We start from the raw sequence: 19,033 nt of genomic DNA on the forward strand, positions 1-19,033 counted from the left end.
ACCTGCCCTGGGAGTGTTAGATTGGACAGTGTAGAGGGAGCTTTACTCTGGATCTAACCCCCTGCACCTGCTCTGGGAATGTTTGATGTGACAGTGTAGAGGGAACTTTACTCTGTATCTAACCCCGTGCTGTACCTGCCCTGGGAGTGTTTGATGGGACAGTGTAGAGGGAGCTTTACTCTGTATCTAACCCCGTGCTGCACCTGCCCTGGGAGTGTTTGATGGAACAGTGTCGAGGGAGCTTTACTCTGTATCTAACCCTGTGCTGTACCTGCCCCGGGAGTGTTTGATGGGACGATGTAGAGGGAGCTTTACTCTGTATCTAACCCCTTGCTGTACCTGCCCTGGGAGTGTTAGATTGGACAGTGTAGAGGGAACTTTACTCTGGATCTAACCCCCTGCACCTGCCCTGGGAGTGTTTGATGGGACAGTGTAGAGGGAGCTTTACTCTGTATCTAACCCGTGCTGTACCTGCCCTGGGAGTGTTTGATGGGACAGTGTAGAGGGAGCTTTACTCTGTATCTCACCCCGTGCTGTACCTGCCCTGGGAGTGTTTGATGGAACAGTGTCGAGGGAGCTTTACTCTGTATCTAACCCTGTGCTGTACCTGCCCTGGGAGTGTTTGATGGGACGATGTAGAGGGAGCTTTACTCTGTATCTAACACCGTGCTGTACTTGCCCCGGGAGTGTTTGATGGGACGATGTAGAGGGAGCTTTACTCTGTATCTAACCCCCTGTACCTGCCCTGGGAGTGTTTGATGGGACAGTGTAGAGGGAGCTTTACTCTGTATCTAACCCCGTGCTGCACCTGCCCTGGGAGTGTTTGATGGGACAGTGTAGAGGGAGCTTTACTCTGTATCGAACCCCGTGCTGTACCTGCCCTGGGAGTGTTTGATGGGACAGTGTAGAGGGAGCTTTACTCTGTATCTAACCCCCTGTACCTGCCCTGGGAGTGTTTGATGGGGACAGTGTAGAGGGAGCTTTACTCTGTATCTAACCCCCTGTACCTGCCCTGGGAGTGTTTGATGGGACAGTGTAGAGGGAGCTTTACTCTGTATCTAACCCCCTGTACTTGCCCTGGGAGTGTTTGATGGCACAGTGTAGAGGGAGCTTTACTCTGTATCTAACCCCCTGTATCTGCTCTGGGAATGTTTGATGGGGCAGTGTAGAGGGAACTTTACTCTGTATCTAACCCCCTGTATCTGCTCTGGGAATGTTTGATGGGGCAGTGTAGAGGGAACTTTACTCTGTATCTCATCCCGTGCTGTACCTGCCCTGGGAGTGTTTGATGGGACAGTGTAGAGGGAACTTCACTCTGTATCTAACCCCGTGCTGCACCTGCCCTGGGAGTGTTTGATGGGACAGTGTAGAGGGAACTTTACTCTGTCTCTAACACCGTGCTGTACTTGCCCCGGGAGTGTTTGATGGGACGATGTAGAGGGAGCTTTACTCTGCATCTAACCCCCTGTACCTGCCCTGGGAGTGTTTGATGGGACAGTGTAGAGGGAGCTTTACTCTGTATCTAACCCCGTGTTGTACTTGCCCCGGGAGTGTTTGATGGGACAGTGTAGAGGGAGCTTTACTCTGTATCTAACCTCCTGTACCTGCCCTGGGAGTGTTTGATGGGACAGTGTAGAGGGAGCTTTACTCTGTATCTAACCCCCAGTACTTGCCTCGGGAGTGTTTGATGGGACAGTGTAGAGGGAGCTTTACTCTGTATCTACCCCGTGCTGTACCTGCCCTGGGAGTGTTTGATGGGACAGTGTAGAGGGAGCTTTACTCTGTCTCTAACACCGTGCTGTACCTGCCCTGGGAGTGTTTGATGGGACGATGTAGAGGGAGCTTTACTCTGTATCTAACCCCCTGTACCTGCCCTGGGAGTGTTTGATGGGACAGTGTAGAGGGAGCTTTACTCTGTATCTAACCCCGTGTTGTACTTGCCCCGGGAGTGTTTGATGGGACAGTGTAGAGGGAGCTTTACTCTGTATCTAACCCCCTGTACCTGCCCTGGGATTGTTTGATGGGACAGTGTAGCGGGAGCTTTACTCTGTATCTAACCCCGTGCTGTACCTGCCCTGGGAGTGTTTGATGGGACAGTGTAGAGGGAGCTTTACTCTGTATCTAACCCCGTGCTGTACCTGCCCTGGGGGTGTTTGATGGGACAGTCTCGAGGGAGCTTTACTCTGTATCTAACTCGTGCTGTACCTGCCCTGGGAGTTTTTGATGGGACAGTGTAGAGGGAGCTTTACTCTGTATCTAACCCCCTGTACCTGCCCTGGGAGTGTTTGATGGGACATTGTCGAGGGAGCTTTACTCTGTATCTAACCCCGTGCTGTACCTGCCCCGGGTGTGTTTGATGGGACGATGCAGAGGGAGCTTTACTCTGTATCTAACCTCGTGCTGTACCTGCCCTGGGAGTGTTTGACGGGACAGTGTAGAGGGAGCTTTACTCTGTATCTAACCCCATGCTGTACTTGCCCCGGGAGTGTTTGATGGGACAGTGTAGAGGGAGCTTTACTCTGTATCTAACCCCGTGCTGCACCTGCCCTGGGAGTGTTTGATGGGACAGTGTAGAGGGAGCTTTACTCTGTATCTCACCCCGTGCTGTACCTGCCCTGGGAGTGTTTGATGGGACAGTGTAGAGGGAGCTTTACTCTGTATCTAACCCCGTGCTGTACCTGCCCTGGGAGTGTTTGATGGGACAGTGTAGAGGGAGCTTTACTCTGTATCTAACCCCGTGCTGTACCTGCCCTGGGAGTGTTTGATGGGACAGTGTAGATGGAGCTTTACTCTGTATCTAACCCCTGCTGTACCTGCCCTGGGAGTGTTTGATGGAACAGTGTAGAGGGAGCTTTACTCTATATCTAACCCCGTGCTGTACCTGCCCTGGGAGTGTTTGATGGGACAGTGTAGAGGGAGCTTTACTCTGTCTCTAACCCCGTGCTGTACCTGCCCTGGGAGTGTTTGATGGGACAGTGTAGAGGGAGCTTTACTCTGTATCTCACCCCATGCTGTACCTGCCCAGGGAGTGTTTGATGGAACAGTGTCGAGGGAGCTTTACTCTGTATCTAACCGTGTGCTGTACCTGCCCCGGGAGTGTTTGATGGGACGATGTAGAGGGAGCTTTACTCTGTATCTAACACCGTGCTGTACTTGCCCCGGGAGTGTTTGATGGGACGATGTAGAGGGAGCTTTACTCTGTATCTAACCCCATGCTGTATTTGCCCCGGGAGTGTTTGATGGGACAGTGTAGAGGGAGCTTTACTCTGTATCTAACCCCGTGCTGCACCTGCCCTGGGAGTGTTTGTTGTGACAGTGTAGAGGGAGCTTTACTCTGTATCTAACCCCCTGTACCTGCCCTGGGAGTGTTTGATGGGACAGTGTAGAGGGAGCTTTACTCTGTATCTAACCCCGTGCTGTACCTGCCCTGGGAGTGTTTGATGGAACAGTGTAGAGGGAGCTTTACTCTGTATCTAACCCCGTGCTGTACCTGCCCTGGGAGTGTTTGATGGGACAGTGTCGAGTGAGCTTTACTCTGTATCTAACCCCCTGTACCTGCCCTGGGAGTGTTTGATGGGACAGTGTAGAGGGAGCTTTACTCTGTATCTAACCCCCTGAACCTGCCCTGGGGGTGTTTAATGGGACAGTGTAGAGGGAGCTTTACTCTGTATCTAACCCCCTGTACCTGCCCTGGGAGTGTTTAATGGGACAGTGTAGAGGGAGCTTTACTCTGTATCAAACCCCCTGTACCTGCCCTGGGAGTGATTGATGGGACAGTGTAGAGGGAGCTTTACTCTGTATCTAACCCCCTGTACCTGCCCTGAGAGTGATTGATGGGACAGTGTAGAGGGAGCTTTACTCTGTATCTAACCCCGTGCTGTACCTGCCCTGGGAGTGTTTGATGGGACAGTGTAGAGGGAGCTTTACTCTGTATCTAACCCCCTGCACCTGCCCTGGGAGTGATTGATGGGACAGTGTAGAGGGGAGCTTTACTCTGTATCTAACCCCCTGTACCTGCCCTGCGAATGTTTGATGGGACAGTGTGGAGGGAGCTTTACTCTGTATCTAACCCCCTGTACCTGCCCTGCGAGTGTTTGATGGGACAGTGTAGAGGGAGCTTTACTCTGTATCTATCCACCTGCACCTGCCCTGGGAGTGATTGATGGGACAGTGTAGAGGGAGCTTTACTCTGTATCTAACCCCGTGCTGTACCTGCCCCGGGAGTGTTTGATGGGACAGTGTAGAGGGAGCTTTACTCTGTATCTAACCCCGTGCTGTACATGCCCTGGGAGTGTTTGATGGGACAGTGTAAAGGGAGCTTTACTCTGTATCGAACCCCCTGTACCTGCCCTGGGAGTGTTTGATGGGACAGTGTAGAGGGAGCTTTACTCTGTATCTAACCCCGTGCTGTACCTGCCCTGGGAGTGTTTGATGGGACAGTGTAGAGGGAGCTTTACTCTGTATCTAACCCCGTGCTGTACCTGCCCTGGGAGTGTTTGATGGGACAGTGTAGAGGGAGCTTTACTCTGTATCTAACCCCGTGCTGTACCTGCCCTGGGAGTGTTTGATGGGACAGTGTAGAGGGAGCTTTACTCTGTATCTAACCCCGTGCTGTACCTGCCCTGGGAGTGTTTGATGGGACAGTGTAGAGGGAGCTTTACTCTGTATCTAACCCCGTGCTGTACCTGCCCTGGGAGTGTTTGATGGGACAGTGTAGAGGGAGCTTTACTCTGTATCTAACCCCGTGCTGTACCTGCCCTGGGAGTGTTTGATGGGACAGTGTAGAGGGAGCTTTACTCTGTATCTAACCCCGTGCTGTACCTGCCCTGGGAGTGTTTGATGGGACAGTGTAGAGGGAGCTTTACTCTGTATCTAACCCCCTGAACCTGCCCTGGGAGTGTTTAATGGGACAGTGTAGAGGGAGCTTTACTCTGTATCTAACCCCCTGTACCTGCCCTGGGAGTGTTTGATGGGACAGTGTAGACCAAGTGTGGACAAAATAACTCTTCATTTGAATTCCACTCCAAATAGAAATTATAACACTTGCGCACATGCTAATCAACTTGATACAGGTTTACCTAAAACGTATCTGAGCTACTGATTTTATTATGGAATAATTAAGTTTGTAAAATTGATAACTGGACAAGATCAGCCAGTCTTTCGGATGAGACGTTAAACCGAGGCCCCGTCTACCCCCTCGGGTGGATGTAAAAGATCCCACGGCCACTATTTGGAAGAAGAGCGGGGGGATTTCTCCCCGGTGTCCTGGGGCCAATATTTATCCCGCAAGCAACTTCACAAAATCTGATTATCTGGGTCATTTTCACATTGCTGTTCCTGGCCTGGTCGAGGACACTAACGTTGGTGCGTCTGTCCTCCCGGGGGATTTGTAGGATCTTGCGGAGACAGCGTTGGTGGTATTTCTCCAGCGACTTGAGGTGTCTACTGTACATGGTCCGTGTCTCTGAGCCATACAGGAGGGCGGGTATCACTACAGCCCTGTAGACCATGAGCTGGGGGTGAGATACCTACTGTACATGGTCCGTGTCTCTGAGCCATACAGGAGGGCGGGTATCACTACAGCCCTGTAGACCATGAGCTGGGGGTGAGATACCGACTGTACACGGTCCATGTCTCTGAGCCAGACAGGAGGGCGGGTATCACTACAGCCCTGTAGACCATGAGCTGGGGGTGAGATACCTACTGTACATGGTCCATGTCTCTGAGTCATACAGGAGGGCGGGTATCACTACAGCCCTGTAGACCATGAGCTGGGGGTGAGATACCTACTGTACATGGTCCGTGTCTCTGAGCCATACAGGAGGGCGGGTATCACTACAGCCCTGTAGACCATGAGCTGGGGGTGAGATACCTACTGTACATGGTCCGTGTCTCTGAGCCATACAGGAGGGCGGGAATCACTACAGCCCTGTAGCCCATGAGCTGGGGGTGAGATACCTACTGTACATGGTCCGTGTCTCTGAGCCATACAGGAGGGCGGGTATCACTACAGCCCTGTAGACCATGAGCTGGGGGTGAGATACCTACTGTACATGGTCCATGTCTCTGAGCCATACAGGAGGGCGGGTATCACTACAGCCCTGTAGACCATGAGCTGGGTGGCGGATTTGAGGCCCTGGTCTTTGAACACTCTGTTCCTCAGGCGGCCGAAGGCTGCACTGGCTGCACTGGAGGCGGTGTTGGACCTCGTCGCCAATGTCGGCTTTTGTTGATCAGAGGCTCCCGAGGTTTGGGAAATGGTCCACGGTGTCCAGGGCCGGGCCGTGGATCTTGATGACTGGGAGGGGGGCGGGGACAGTGCTGTGCGGCGAGGACAGGCTGGTGGAGGATCTTTGTCTTACGGATGTTTAGCGTAAGGCCCCGAGCTTTCGTACACCTCAGTAAATACGTCGACCATGTCCTGGAGTTCAGCCTCTGTGTGTGCGAGCAGACGCAGGCGTCGTCCGCGTACGGTCGCTCGACGACAGAGGTTGGGGTGGTCTTGGACCTGGCCTGGAGGCGGCGAAGATGGAACAGCTTCCCGCTGGTTCTGTAGTTTAGTTCCACTTCTGTGACGTTCGTGGCAGCTTGCTGTGGGCAAATTGGCCTTTCGCGCATTACAACGATGATGACAAAGTCCAAAAGTCCTGTCTTGGCTGAGATACGTGTTTGAGGTGTCCGGTGGTTGTACAAGGCGCTTTATAAATGCAAGTCTTTCCTGCTGATTGGCCGACTCCTGCTCCTAACTCTTATAAACACTGGCATATGGACACCATCCAGGACAAAGCAGGCCGCTCGATGGGCAGGCCGCCCACCACCTCCAACACTTCCCTCCCTCCCTCCACCACCGGCACACCGTGGGCCGCAGTGTGCACCGTCTCCAAGACCCACCGCGGCAACTGGCCAAGGCTTCTTCGGCAGCACCTCCCAAACCCACCGCCTCTGCCCGCCTCGGAGGACCAGGGCAGCGGGCGCATGGGAACACCACCCCCTCCACGTTCCCCCTCCCCAGTCACACACACCGTCCCGACTGGGGGACTATACCGGCCGTTCCTGCATCGTCGCCGGGTCACAATCCCGGAACTCCCTCCCGAACAGCACTGTGTGGGAGCACCTTCACCACACGGGACTGCAGCGGTTCAAGAAGGCGGCTCACCTCCACCTTCTCAACTGCGACGAGGGACGGGCGACAAACGCCGGCCTGGCCAGCGAGGCCTATAAACCCGTGAAATAAATGGACAAAAATCGACTTCTCCCTCATCAGTAACTTTCGTGACCCGGACTGGACAAGCGCTACTTTCACTGGGCCTATGAAAAAACACTTGCATTTAGATCATCACAAATAGGAGCAGGAGTCGGCCATTCGGCCCCTCGAGCCTGCTCCGCCATTTAATACCATCATGGCTGATCCAATCATGGACACAGCTCCACTTCCCCGCCCGCCCCCTTATCCCCTTATCGGTTAAGAAACTGTCTATCTCTGTCTTAAATATATTCAATGTCCCGGCTTCCACAGCTCTCTGAGGCAGCGAATTCCACAGATTTACAACCCTCTGAGAGAAGAAATTCCTCCTCATCTCAGTTTTAAATGGGCGGCCCCTTATTCTAAGACCATGCCCCCTAGTTCTAGTCTCCCCCATCAGTGGGAACATCCTCTCTGCATCCACCTTGTCGAGCCCCCCTCATAATCTGATACGTTTCGATAAGATCACCTCTCATTCTTCTGAGTTCCAATGAGTAGAGGCCCAACCTCCTCAACCTTTCCTCATAAGTCAACCCCCTCATCCCCGGAATCAACCGAGTGAACCTTCTCTGAACTGCCTCCAAAGCAAGTATATCCTTTCGTAAATATGGAAACCAAAACTGCACGCAGTACTCCAGGTGTGGCCTCATCAATACCCTGTATAACTGGAGCAAGACTTCCCTGCTTTTATACTCCGTCCCCTTTGCAATAAAGGCCACGATACCATTGGCCTTCCTGATCACTTGCTGTACCTGCAGACTAACCTTTTGTGTCTCATGTACAAGTACCCCCAGGTCCCGCTGTACTGCAGCACTTTGCAATCTTTCTCCATTTAAATAATAACTTGCTTTTCTAGAAATAAAGATTTGCACTTAACATAAGAAATAGGAGCAGGAGTCGGCCATTCAGCCCCTCGAGCCTGCTCCGCCATTTAATACGACCATGGCTGATCCGATCATGGACACAGCTCCACTTCCCTGCCCGCCCCCTTATCCCCTTATCGGTTAAGGAACTGTCTATCTCTGTCTTAAATTTATTCAATGTCCCTGCCTCTCACCACCACCGGACGTCTCAAAGCGCTTGACAATGAAGTACTTTTGGAGTGTAGTCACTGTTGTAATGTCCTCAAATCCACCACCCAGCTCATGGTCTACAGAGCTGTAGTGATACCCGCCCTCCTGTGTGGCTCAGAGACACGGACCATGTACAGTAGGTATCTCACCCCCAGCTCATGGTCTACAGGGCTGTAGTGATACCCGCCCTCCTGTGTGGCCCAGAGACATGGACCATGTGCAGTAGACACCTCAAGTCGCTGGAGAAATACCACCAACGCTGTCTCCGCAAGATCCTGCAAATCCCCCGGGAGGACAGACGCACCAACGTTAGCGTCCTCGACCAGGCCCAACATCCCCAGCATCGAAGCACTGACCACACTCGACCAGCTCCGCTGGGCAGGGCCACATCGTCCGCACGCCCCCAGACACGAGACTCCCAAAGCGAGCGCTCTACTCGGAACTCCTTCACGGCAAGCGAGCCAAAGGTGGGCAGAGGAAACGTTACAAGGGACACCCCCCTCCCTGATAAAGTGCAACATCCCCACCGACACCTGGGAGTCCCTGGCCAAAGACCAGTCCGCCTTAAGTGGAGGAAGTGCATCCGGGAGGGCGCTGAGCACCTCGAGTCTCGTCGCCGAGAGCGTGCAGAAAGCAAGCGCAGGCAGCGGAAGGAGCGTGCGGCAAACCAGTCCCACCCTCCCCTTCCCTCAACCACTGTCTGTCCCACCTGTGACAGGGACTGTGGCTCCCGTATTGGACTGTTCAGTCACCTGAGGACTCATGTTAAGAGTGGAAGCAAGTCTTCCTCGACTCCGAGGGAATGCCCATGAGTGTGGATAATGTGAATCATTTCTTCCGACCAAACCTCGCATTACGCTCCATCTGCCACATTTCTGGCCGTCCACTTAACCCGTCTACATCCCCTTGCAGACTCTTTAGGGGTAAAAATTCGAGATTTCATTTTTCCATATTTACGAAAGGATACACTTGCTTTGGAGGCAGTTCAGAGAAGGTTCACTCGGTTGATTCCGGGGATGAGGGGGGTTGACTTATGAGGAAAGGTTGAGGAGGTTGGGCCTCTACTCATTGGAATTCAGAAGAATGAGAGGTGATCTTATCGAAACGTATCAGATTATGAGGGGGCTCGACAAGGTGGATGCAGAGAGGATGTTCCCACTGATGGGGGAGACTAGAACTAGGGGGGCATGGTCTTAGAATAAGGGGCCGCCCATTTAAAACTGAGATGAGGAGGAATTTCTTCTCTCAGAGGGTTGTAAATCTGTGGAATTCGCTGCCTCAGAGAGCTGTGGAAGCCGGGACATTGAATATATTTAAGACAGAGATAGACAGTTCCTTAACCGATAAGGGGATAAGGGGAGCGGGCAGGGAAGTGGAGCTGAGTCCATGATCGGATCAGCCACGGTGGTATTAAATGGCGGAGCAGGCTCGAGGGGCCGAATGGCCAACCCCAGCCGAGGGTAGCCCAGTTGACATGGGGGACCCCTGTCCACACTGCTGGCACCCCCAGGTCGAACCATCCCCAAGGCAGAGGGCAACCCATATCTCGGCCTAGGTGCAGTCGAAAAGATTAAAGTCAACCTATGTCTACGGGAACAGGCCACAGGGCCAAAGGACCTGCGTGATCCAAATGTAATTTTTGGACCGTAAGCACCAATTTAAAAATGGGTTTAAAGATTGCATCCATTGACGTGCGCAGCATTAAGTCAACTGCGCGATGTGTCCCCACCTTGGGGTACCTCGCCAAGGTGAACAAGCGGACCTGCTGTTCTTGCAGGAGTGCGGTCTGCCGCACTATCGCAGTTACCGGCAGTGGTCACGATGGTGGGCCCACGGACCATCCATATGGTCAGGGGGCAACAATTGGCGTTCCTGTGGCCTGGGCATTCTGCTGCGGGGGGAGACCACTTCACCATCACCGAAGTTAAGGAGGTGCTGGGCGGCTTCCTCCTCGTAGCAGTCGTGACGTACAAAAGCTCCCCTCGCAGGCGAATTAAGGTGTACGCCTCGCCTCTCAGAAGCGAGCGGCTGGCCCTCTTCCAGCAGCTCCCACGGCTGCTGGCGACGTCCAGGCCGCTCGCTCTGGGCGGTGACTTCAGGTGCATCATCGAGGCGGCTGGGCGATCCAGCAGAGCAGACGGCAAACTGGGCGCCGGGTCCCGACTCCCGACGGACGCGGCGACAGACGCCAAGCCGAGCGATGTCTTCAGCAACCGCGCAGGCGGGAGACCAGACGGGTCCGTCCGTTCCAGGATAGGCTTCCTGGTTGTGTCCCACACGCTCGCGGTCAGATCCACCGACCACTGACCACTGCCTCCGACTTGGCCGACTGCCGGCCCCACAGGAAAACCGGAAAGTCGGCAGAGGGGGATATGGAAGCTCAAACGGGAAACTGTTGTCCCCCCGGGAAACGTGGAGGAACTCGAGAGGGATTACCAAGGTTGGAGGACCGTGAAGCCCCTCTGCGATTCCCCCTCGACGCACTGGTGGCAAACAATCGAGACCAACACCAAGCGGTTCTTCATCCTCGAAGGCGTTCAGGAGGCCCAGAGGGAGACCAAGGGAATTGTCCCAACTCCAGGAGAGCGTGCAAAACCTGCTCCTGCTGCATTCGATGGGGGGGTCGATGTCGCGGAGGAACTCCAAGAGGGTGAAGGGCCAGCAAGCCTGGCTCTTTGCCTCGGAGCCCTCCACAAGGTCATCTTGCGCTCCAGAGTCCGCTCCGGCGAGCAGTTCGAGACGTGTTCGCGCTTCTTCTTCCAAAAGGTACATGGCGGGGGGGAAGCTCTGTGGTTCCCGTACTGGACTGTTCAGCCACCTGAGGACTCATGTTAAGAGTGGAAGCAAGTCTTCCTCGATTCCGAGGGACTCCGCCTACAGTGATGACCCTTCCTTAGATAAGGAGGCCAAAACGGTATGCAGTACTCGAGGTGTGATATCACCAATGGCCTGTCCAGTTGCAGCAGGACTTCCTCATCCTAAGGGTGCTAAGAGGCTGCAGGGTGACTGGGACAGGTTAGGTGAGTGGGCAAATGCATGGCAGATGCAGTATAATGTGGATAAATGTGAGGTTATCCACTTTGGTGGCAAAAACACGAAGGCAGAATATTACCTGAATGGCGACAGATTAGGAAAAGGGGAGGTGCAAAGAGACCTGGGTGTCATGGTACATCAGTCATTGAAAGTTGGCCATGCAGGTACAGCAGGCGGTGAAGAAGGCAAATGGTATGTTGGCCTTCATAGCGAGAGGATTTGAGTATAGGAGCAGGGAGGTCTTACTGTAGCTGTACAGGGCCTTGGTGAGGCCACACCTGGAATATTGTGTTCAGTTTTGGTCTCCTAATCTGAGGAAGGACGTTCTTGCTATTGAGGGAGTGCAGCGAAGGTTCACCAGACTGATTCCCGGGATGGCAGGACTGACATATGAAGAAAGACTGGATCGACTAGGCTTATACTCACTGGAGTTTAGAAGAATGAGAGTGGATCTCATAGAAACATATAAAATTCTGACGGGATTGGACAGGTTAGATGCAGGAAGAATGTTCCCGATGTTGGGGAAGTCCAGAACCAGGGGTCACAGTCTAAGGATAAGGGGTAAGCCATTTAGGACCGAGATGAGGAGAAACTTCTTCACTCAGAGAATTGTGAACCTGTGGAATTCTCTACCGCAGAAAGTTGTTGGGGTCAGTTCGTTAGATATATTCAAAAGGGAGTTAGATGTGGCCCCTACGGCTAAAGGGATCAAGGGGTATGGAGAGAAAGCAGGAAAGGGGTACTGAGGGAATGATCAGCCATGATCTTATCGAATGGTGGTGCAGGCTCAAAGGGCCGAATGGCCTACTCCTGCACCTCCTTTCGATGTTTCGATGCGGAAAGCAAGCGCAGGCAGCGGGAGGAGCGTGCGGCAAACCAGTCCCACCCTCCCCTTTTCCCTCAACCTCTGCCTGTCCCGCCTGCGACAGGGACTGTGGCTCCCGTATCGGGCTGTTCAGCCACCGAAGGCCTCGCGTTACGATTGGAAGCACGTCTTCCTCGATTCTGAGGGTTACTGCTGAAGATAATGACCCTTCCTCAGACCGGGAGACCAATAGTGTCGGCAGTGCTCTCGGTATGATCGCACCAGCCCCCTCGCAATAAAGGCCAAGCGGCCGTTTGCCTTATTGCTCGCTGTACCTGACCGCTGACTCTCAGTCTTTCTTGCACAAGGGCCCATAACGTCAGCAAATTTGGCCCAGTCTCTGTTGAAACTCGACTGTGCACTGTTGCAGTTGAAACGCATCATTCAGAAGCAGGAAAAGACGTTCGGCTGGCCAAGTTCACACCAGATTTAACGGCAAGGTGACAACTTGTCCAAGCTCGCGGCCCTTCAACCACGGCGATGTCCGAAAGCGCTCGGTTCTCAGCCAATTGCAGAACGTTACTTTCTGCTCCATCACGTTCGTCGAAATCATTTACCCCGCTGCTACAATTTAACCCTGGCCACAAACAACGGAATCAGACTGTTGGCCAACCTGGGTGTCATATTTGACCCCGAAATGAGCAGCCCACCACACAGCCGCCGCAGAGCTGAAACCCGCCTGTTTCCACCTCCGTAACATCGCCCGTCTCCGCCCCCTCTGCCTCAGCTCATCCGCTGCGGAAGCCCTCGCCCGTGCCTCCGTTACCCTCCAGACTTGACCGTTCCAACGCGCTGCGCTCCTGGCCGGCCTCCCACGTTCTACCCGACGCAAACGAGAGGTGATCCAAAACTCGGCTGCCCCCCTCCGCGTCCGAACTCGCACCGAGTCCCGCTCACCCATCGCCCCCTGTGCCCCGTGTCCGAACTCGCACCGAGTCCCGCTCACCCGTCGCCCCCTGTGCCCCGTGTCCGAACTCGCACCGAGTCCCGCTCACCCATCACCCCCTGTGCTCGCTGACCCCGTGTCCTAACTCACACCGAGTCCCGCTCACCCATCACCCCCTGTGCTCGCTGACCCCGTGTCCTAACTCACACCGAGTCCCACTCACCCATCACCCCCTGTGCTCGCTGACCTACATTGGCTCCCGGTTAAGCAACGCCTCGATTTCAAAATTCTCATCCTGGTTTACAAATCCCTCCATGGCCCCTCGCTCCCCCCCTATCCCTGTAACCTCCTCAAGCCCCTACACCCCTCCCTATCTCTGTAACCTCCTCCAGCCCCTACACCCCTCCCTATCTCTGTAACCTCCTCCAGCCCCTACACCCCTCTCGATCTCTGTAACCCCCCTCAAGCCCCTGCACCCCTCTTTATCTCTGTAACCCCCTCAAGCCCCTATACCCCTCCCTATCTCTATAACCTCCTCCAGCCCCTGCACCCCTCTCTATCTCTGTAACCTCCTCCAGCTCCTACACCCTCCCTATCTCTGTAACCTCCTTCAGTCCCTACACCCCTCCCTATCTCTGTAACCTCCTCCAGCCCCTACACCCCTCCCTATCTCTGTAACCTCCTTCAGTCCCTACACACCTCCCTATCTCTGTAACCTCCTCCAGCCCCTATACCCCTCCCTATCTCTGTAACCTCCTTCAGTCCCTACACACCTCCCTATCTCTGTAACCTCCTCCAGCCCCTACACCCCTCCCTATCTCTGTAACCTCCTCCAGCCCCTACACCCCTCCCTATCTCTGTAACCTCCTCCAGCCCCACAACCCCCCCGAGATGTCTGCACTCCTCTAACTCTGCCCTCTTGACCATCCCTGATTATAATCGCTCCACCATCGGTGGCTGTGCCTTCTGTTGCCTGGGCCCCAAGCTCCGGAACTCCCTCCCTAAACCTCTCCGCCTCTAGACCTCTCTCTCCTCCTTCAAGACGCTCCTTAAAACCGACCTCTTTGACCCAGCTTTTGGTCTACTTATGAGGCTCGGTGTTAAATTTATTAATCTCATAATACTCCCGTGAAGCGGCTTGTGACGTTTTGTTACATTAAAGGCGCTATATAAATACACGTTGGTGTTTAATTATTTTATGGGTATCAGTTTAAGGTTACAAAATTAGACAGCAGTAGTTATGTAATGCGTAAGATAAAAAGCACAATTGAAATTGCTCATAGAATCGGAGAAACTTACAGCGCGGAAGGAGGCCATTTCGGCCCATCGTGTCCGCCTCGCGCCGGCCGACCAAGAGCCACCCCGGCCTAATCCCACTTTCCCGCTCTGGGTCCGTAGCCCTGTAGCTTACGGCACTTCAAGGTGCACTGCCTGTCAAATGTGGGGAGGGTTTCTGCCTCTACCACCCTTTCAGGCCGTGAGTTCCAGACCCTGCCCCAGACCCCCTCCACCCTCTCCCCTCAAATCCCCTCTAAACCTCCCCCCAATTACTTTCAATCCAAGCCCCCTGGTTGTTGACCCCTCTGCCCAGGGAAACAGGTCCGTCCTATCCACTCTATCCAGGCCCCTCATCATTTTATACACCTCAATCAGGTCTCCCCTCAGCCTCCTCTGTTCCAGAGAAAACAACCCCAGCCTATCCAATCTTTCCTCATCGCTAAAATTCTCCAGTCCAGGCAACATCCTGCCAAATCTCCTCTGTACCTTCTCCAGTGCAACATCCTGGTAAATCTCCTCTGTACCCTCTCCAGTGCAACATCCTGGTAAATCTCCTCTGTACCCTCTCTAGTGCAACATCCTGGTAAATCTCCTCCGTACCCTCTCCTGTGCAACATCCTGGTAAATCTCCTCTGTACCCACTCCAGTGCAACATCCTGGTAAATCTCCTCTGTACCCTCTCTAGTGCAACATCCTGGTAAATCTCCTCTGTACCCACTCCAGTGCAACATCCTGGTAAATCTCCTCTGTACCCTCTCCAGTGCAACATCCTGGTAAATCTCCTCTGTACCCTCTCTAGTGCAACATCCTGGTAAATCTCCTCTGCACCCTCTACAGTGCAACATCCTGGTAAATCTCCTCTGTACCCTCTCTAGTGCAACATCCTGGTAAATCTCCTCTGTACCCTCTCCAGTGCAACATCCTGGTAAATCTCCTCTGTACCCTCTCCAGTGCAACATCCTGGTAAATCTCCTCTGTACCCTCTCTAGTGCAACATCCTGGTAAATCTCCTCTGCACCCTCTACAGTGCAACATCCTGGTAAATCTCCTCTGTACCCTCTCTAGTGCAACATCCTGGTAAATCTCCTCTGCACCCTCTCCAGTGCGATCACATCCTTCCTGTAATGTGGTGACCAGAACTGCACGCAGTACTCCAGCTGTGGCCTAACCAGTGTTTTGTACAGTTCAAGCATAACATTCCCTGCAATTGTTTGATGACCAGGGCATGTGTTAAGGTCGGAAGTAGAATTCTAGTCAGAAATTAGTGTTGAACATTTACCGCAGTGAGCTGTTATTAATAGTGGCGTCATTCGCACAGTACAAATGTGTTCCTGGGATGCGGGGGTCCCTGGCCAGGCCGGCGTTTGTCGCCCGTCCCTCGTCGCAGTTGAGAAGGTGGAGGTGAGCCGCCTTCTTGAGCCGCTGCAGTCCCGTGTGGTGAAGGTGCTCCCACACAGTGCTGTTCGGGAGGGAGTTCCGGGATTGTGACCCGGCGACGATGCAGGAACGGCCGGTATAGTCCCCAGTCGGGACGGTGTGTGTGACTGGGGAGGGGGAACGTGGAGGGGGTGGTGTTCCCATGCGCCCGCTGCCCTGGTCCTCCGAGGCGGGCAGAGGCGGCGGGTTTGGGAGGTGCTGCCGAAGAAGCCTTGGCCAGTTGCCGCGGTGGGTCTTGGAGACGGTGCACACTGTGGCCCACGGTGTGCCGGTGGTGGAGGGAGGGAGGGAAGTGTTGGAGGTGGTGGGCGGCGTGCCCATCGAGCGGGCTGCTTTGTCCTGGGTGGTGTCGAGCTCCTCGAGTGTTGTTGGGCGCTGCAACTCATCCGGTCAAGTGGGGAGTATTCCATCAGGAATATCCCTCCTGACTTGTGCCTTGTCGATGGTGCAAAGGCTTTGGGGAGTCAAGAGGTGAGACACTGGTCGCAGAATACCCAGCCTCCGACCTGCTCTTGGAACAGAAGAACATCAGAAATAGGAGCAGGAGTTGGCCATTCGGCCCCTCGAGCCTGCTCCGCCATTTAATACCATCATGGCTGATCCGATCATGGACACAGCTCCACTTCCCTGCCTGCTCCCCTTATCCCCTTATCGGTTAAGCAACTGTCTATCTCTGTCTTAAATATATTCAATGTCCCGGCTTCCACAGCTCTCTGAGGCAGCGAATTCCACAGATTTACAACCCTCTGAGAGAAGAAATTCCTCCTCATCTCAGTTTTAAATGGGCGGCCCCTTATTCTAAGACCATGCCCCCTAGTTCTAGTCTCCCCCATCAGTGGGAACATCCTCTCTGCATCCACCTTGTCGAGCCCCCCTCATAATCTTATGCGTTTCGATAAGATCACCTCTCATTCTTCTGAACTCCAATGAGTAGAGGCCCAACCTCCTCAACCTTTCCTCATAAGTCAACCCCCTCATCCCCGGAATCAACCGAGTGAACCTTCTCTGAACTGCCTCCAAAGCAAGTCTATCCTTTCGTAAATACGGAGACCAGAACTGTGCACGCAGTACTCCAGGTGTTGCCTCACCAATACCCTGTATAACTGGAGCAAGACTTCCCTGCTTTTATACTCCATCCTCTTTGCAATAAAGGCCAAGATACCATTGGCCCTTCCTGATCACTTGCTGTACCTGCATACTAACCTTTTGTGTTTCATGCACAAGTAACCCCCAGGTCCCACTGTACTGCGGCACTTTGCAATCTTTCTCCATTTAAACAATAACTTGCTCTTTGATTTTTTTTTCACAGTAGCCACAGTATTTACATGGCTGGTCCAGTTCAGTTTCTGGTTAATGTTGATGATGGGGGATTCGGCTATGGTAATGCCGTGTCAATGGGCGGTGGTTAAGAGTCTTGCTCATTGACGATAGTCGTTATCTGGCACTTGTGTGATAGTCTTCAACCCTGTGTTTGCTTTGACTTCTATTCAATGACTTATATTCCCTGGAGTTTAGAAGAATGAGAGGGGATCTCATATAAACATATAAAATTCTGACGGGATTGGACAGGTTAGATGCAGGAAGAATGTTCCCGATGTTGGGGAAGTCCAGAACCAGGGGTCACAGTCTAAGGATAAGGGGGTAGGCCATTTAGGACCGAGATGAGGAGAAACTTCTTCACTCAGAGAGTGGTGAACCTGTGGAATTCTCTACCGCAGAGAGTTGTTGAGGCCAGTTCGTTAGATATATTCAAGAGGGAGTTAGATGTGGCCCTTACGGCTAAAGGGATCGAGGGGTATGGAGAGAAAGCAGGAATGGGGAACTGAAGTTGCATGATCAGCCATGATCATACTGAATGGCGGTGCAGGCTCGAAGAGCCGAATAGCCTACTCCTGCACCTATTTTCTGTGTTCCCATGTTTCTGTGTTGACACCGTGGCCCACAAAGTACTGGTCGAGGCGCTCAATGAAGGCTTCCCAATCATCGCCCTTCACAAATCTCTCAAGAATACCAACGGCAGCCATTTCTGCATGAAAGTTCGTGATCTGTGACTCGTCGCCAGTTGTTACGTGCACAATAGCTCCACGAGACTGTGTTGCAAGCTCAAGCCACTGTGACCTAACTCCAAAGTGCGGCAGCAGTGCGGTGGACTGCCTTTTATACCTGCTTGCAACAGGGTACATCGGTGACCCATAGCTCTCCCACAGGTGTGCCCTCTAGTGGCAAGTCTTACACACACACACGTGAGGTTCACATATATAACAGGGGGCAACATGGTGTTCAGGAGAAAATCGTTGGTCTCGGGCGGGGGGGGGGGGGTGGGGGGTGGGGGGATGAGTTGAGGGGGCCAGTTCGAGGTTTGAGTAATTCTTGGAGAGGAGTTGAGGAGTAACCTCCCCCGACACTGCCCCAGAACTACCGACAGATGGAGGCCAATGCTGATCGTCAAGGTCAAGGCTGAGGCTCAAGGTCAGGGGAAGGGTCGAGAGTCACGGTGCAGGACAGGCGAGAGGCCGAAGGTCAAGGTGCAGGTCAGGGGAAGGGTCGAGGGTCAAGGTGCAGGACAGAGACAAGCGGAAAAGGCCAAGGGTCACGCTGCAGGTCAGGGGCAGGGTCGAGGGTCACGGTGCAGGATAGGTGAGAGGCCAAAGGTCAATGTGCAGGACCAATTTCCCTTGGAGCAGAGGAGGCTGAGGGGAGACCTGACTGAGGTGTATAAAATGATGAGGGGCCTGGATAGAGTGGATAGGACGGACCTGTTTCCCTGGGCAGAGGGGTCAACAACCAGGGGGCTTGGATTGAAAGTAATTGGGGGGAGGTTTAGAGGGGAGAGGGTGGAGGGGGTCTGGGGCAGGGTCTGGAACTCACGGCCTGAAAGGGTGGTAGAGGCAGAAACCCTCCCCACATTTGGCAGGCAGTGCACCTTGAAGAGCCGTAAGCTACAGGGCTACGGACCCAGAGCGGGAAAGTGGGATTAGGCCGGGGGGGGGCTCTTGGTCGGCCGGCGCGAGGCGGACACGATGGGCCGAAATGGCCTCCTTCCGTGCTGTAAACTTCTGTGATTCTATTATCAGACTAACCCTGTTTTAGGCCGGAGATGGAGCCTGCGCCTTTTCTGCTCTATGTGTGTGTGTGTGTGTTTGGGCTCAGTCCCACACACCGGGTGTGTGAGGATCAGGCTAACTCCAGCACTAGGCCCAGACTGGAGCCTGGGCTTT

General features: G+C 53.7%; 1 protein-coding gene across 1 annotated transcript in view; it reads left to right on the forward strand.

Annotated features, from left to right (window-relative positions):
* LOC139253669 (tyrosine-protein phosphatase non-receptor type 6-like) overlaps positions 1 to 19,033 on the forward strand; it is a 148,869-nt gene that overhangs the window by 6,968 nt on the left and 122,868 nt on the right. The window lies entirely within an intron of this gene.

The sequence above is a fragment of the Pristiophorus japonicus genome, unplaced genomic scaffold, assembly GCF_044704955.1.
Source record: "Pristiophorus japonicus isolate sPriJap1 unplaced genomic scaffold, sPriJap1.hap1 HAP1_SCAFFOLD_497, whole genome shotgun sequence".
Lineage (NCBI taxonomy): Eukaryota > Metazoa > Chordata > Chondrichthyes > Pristiophoridae > Pristiophorus > Pristiophorus japonicus.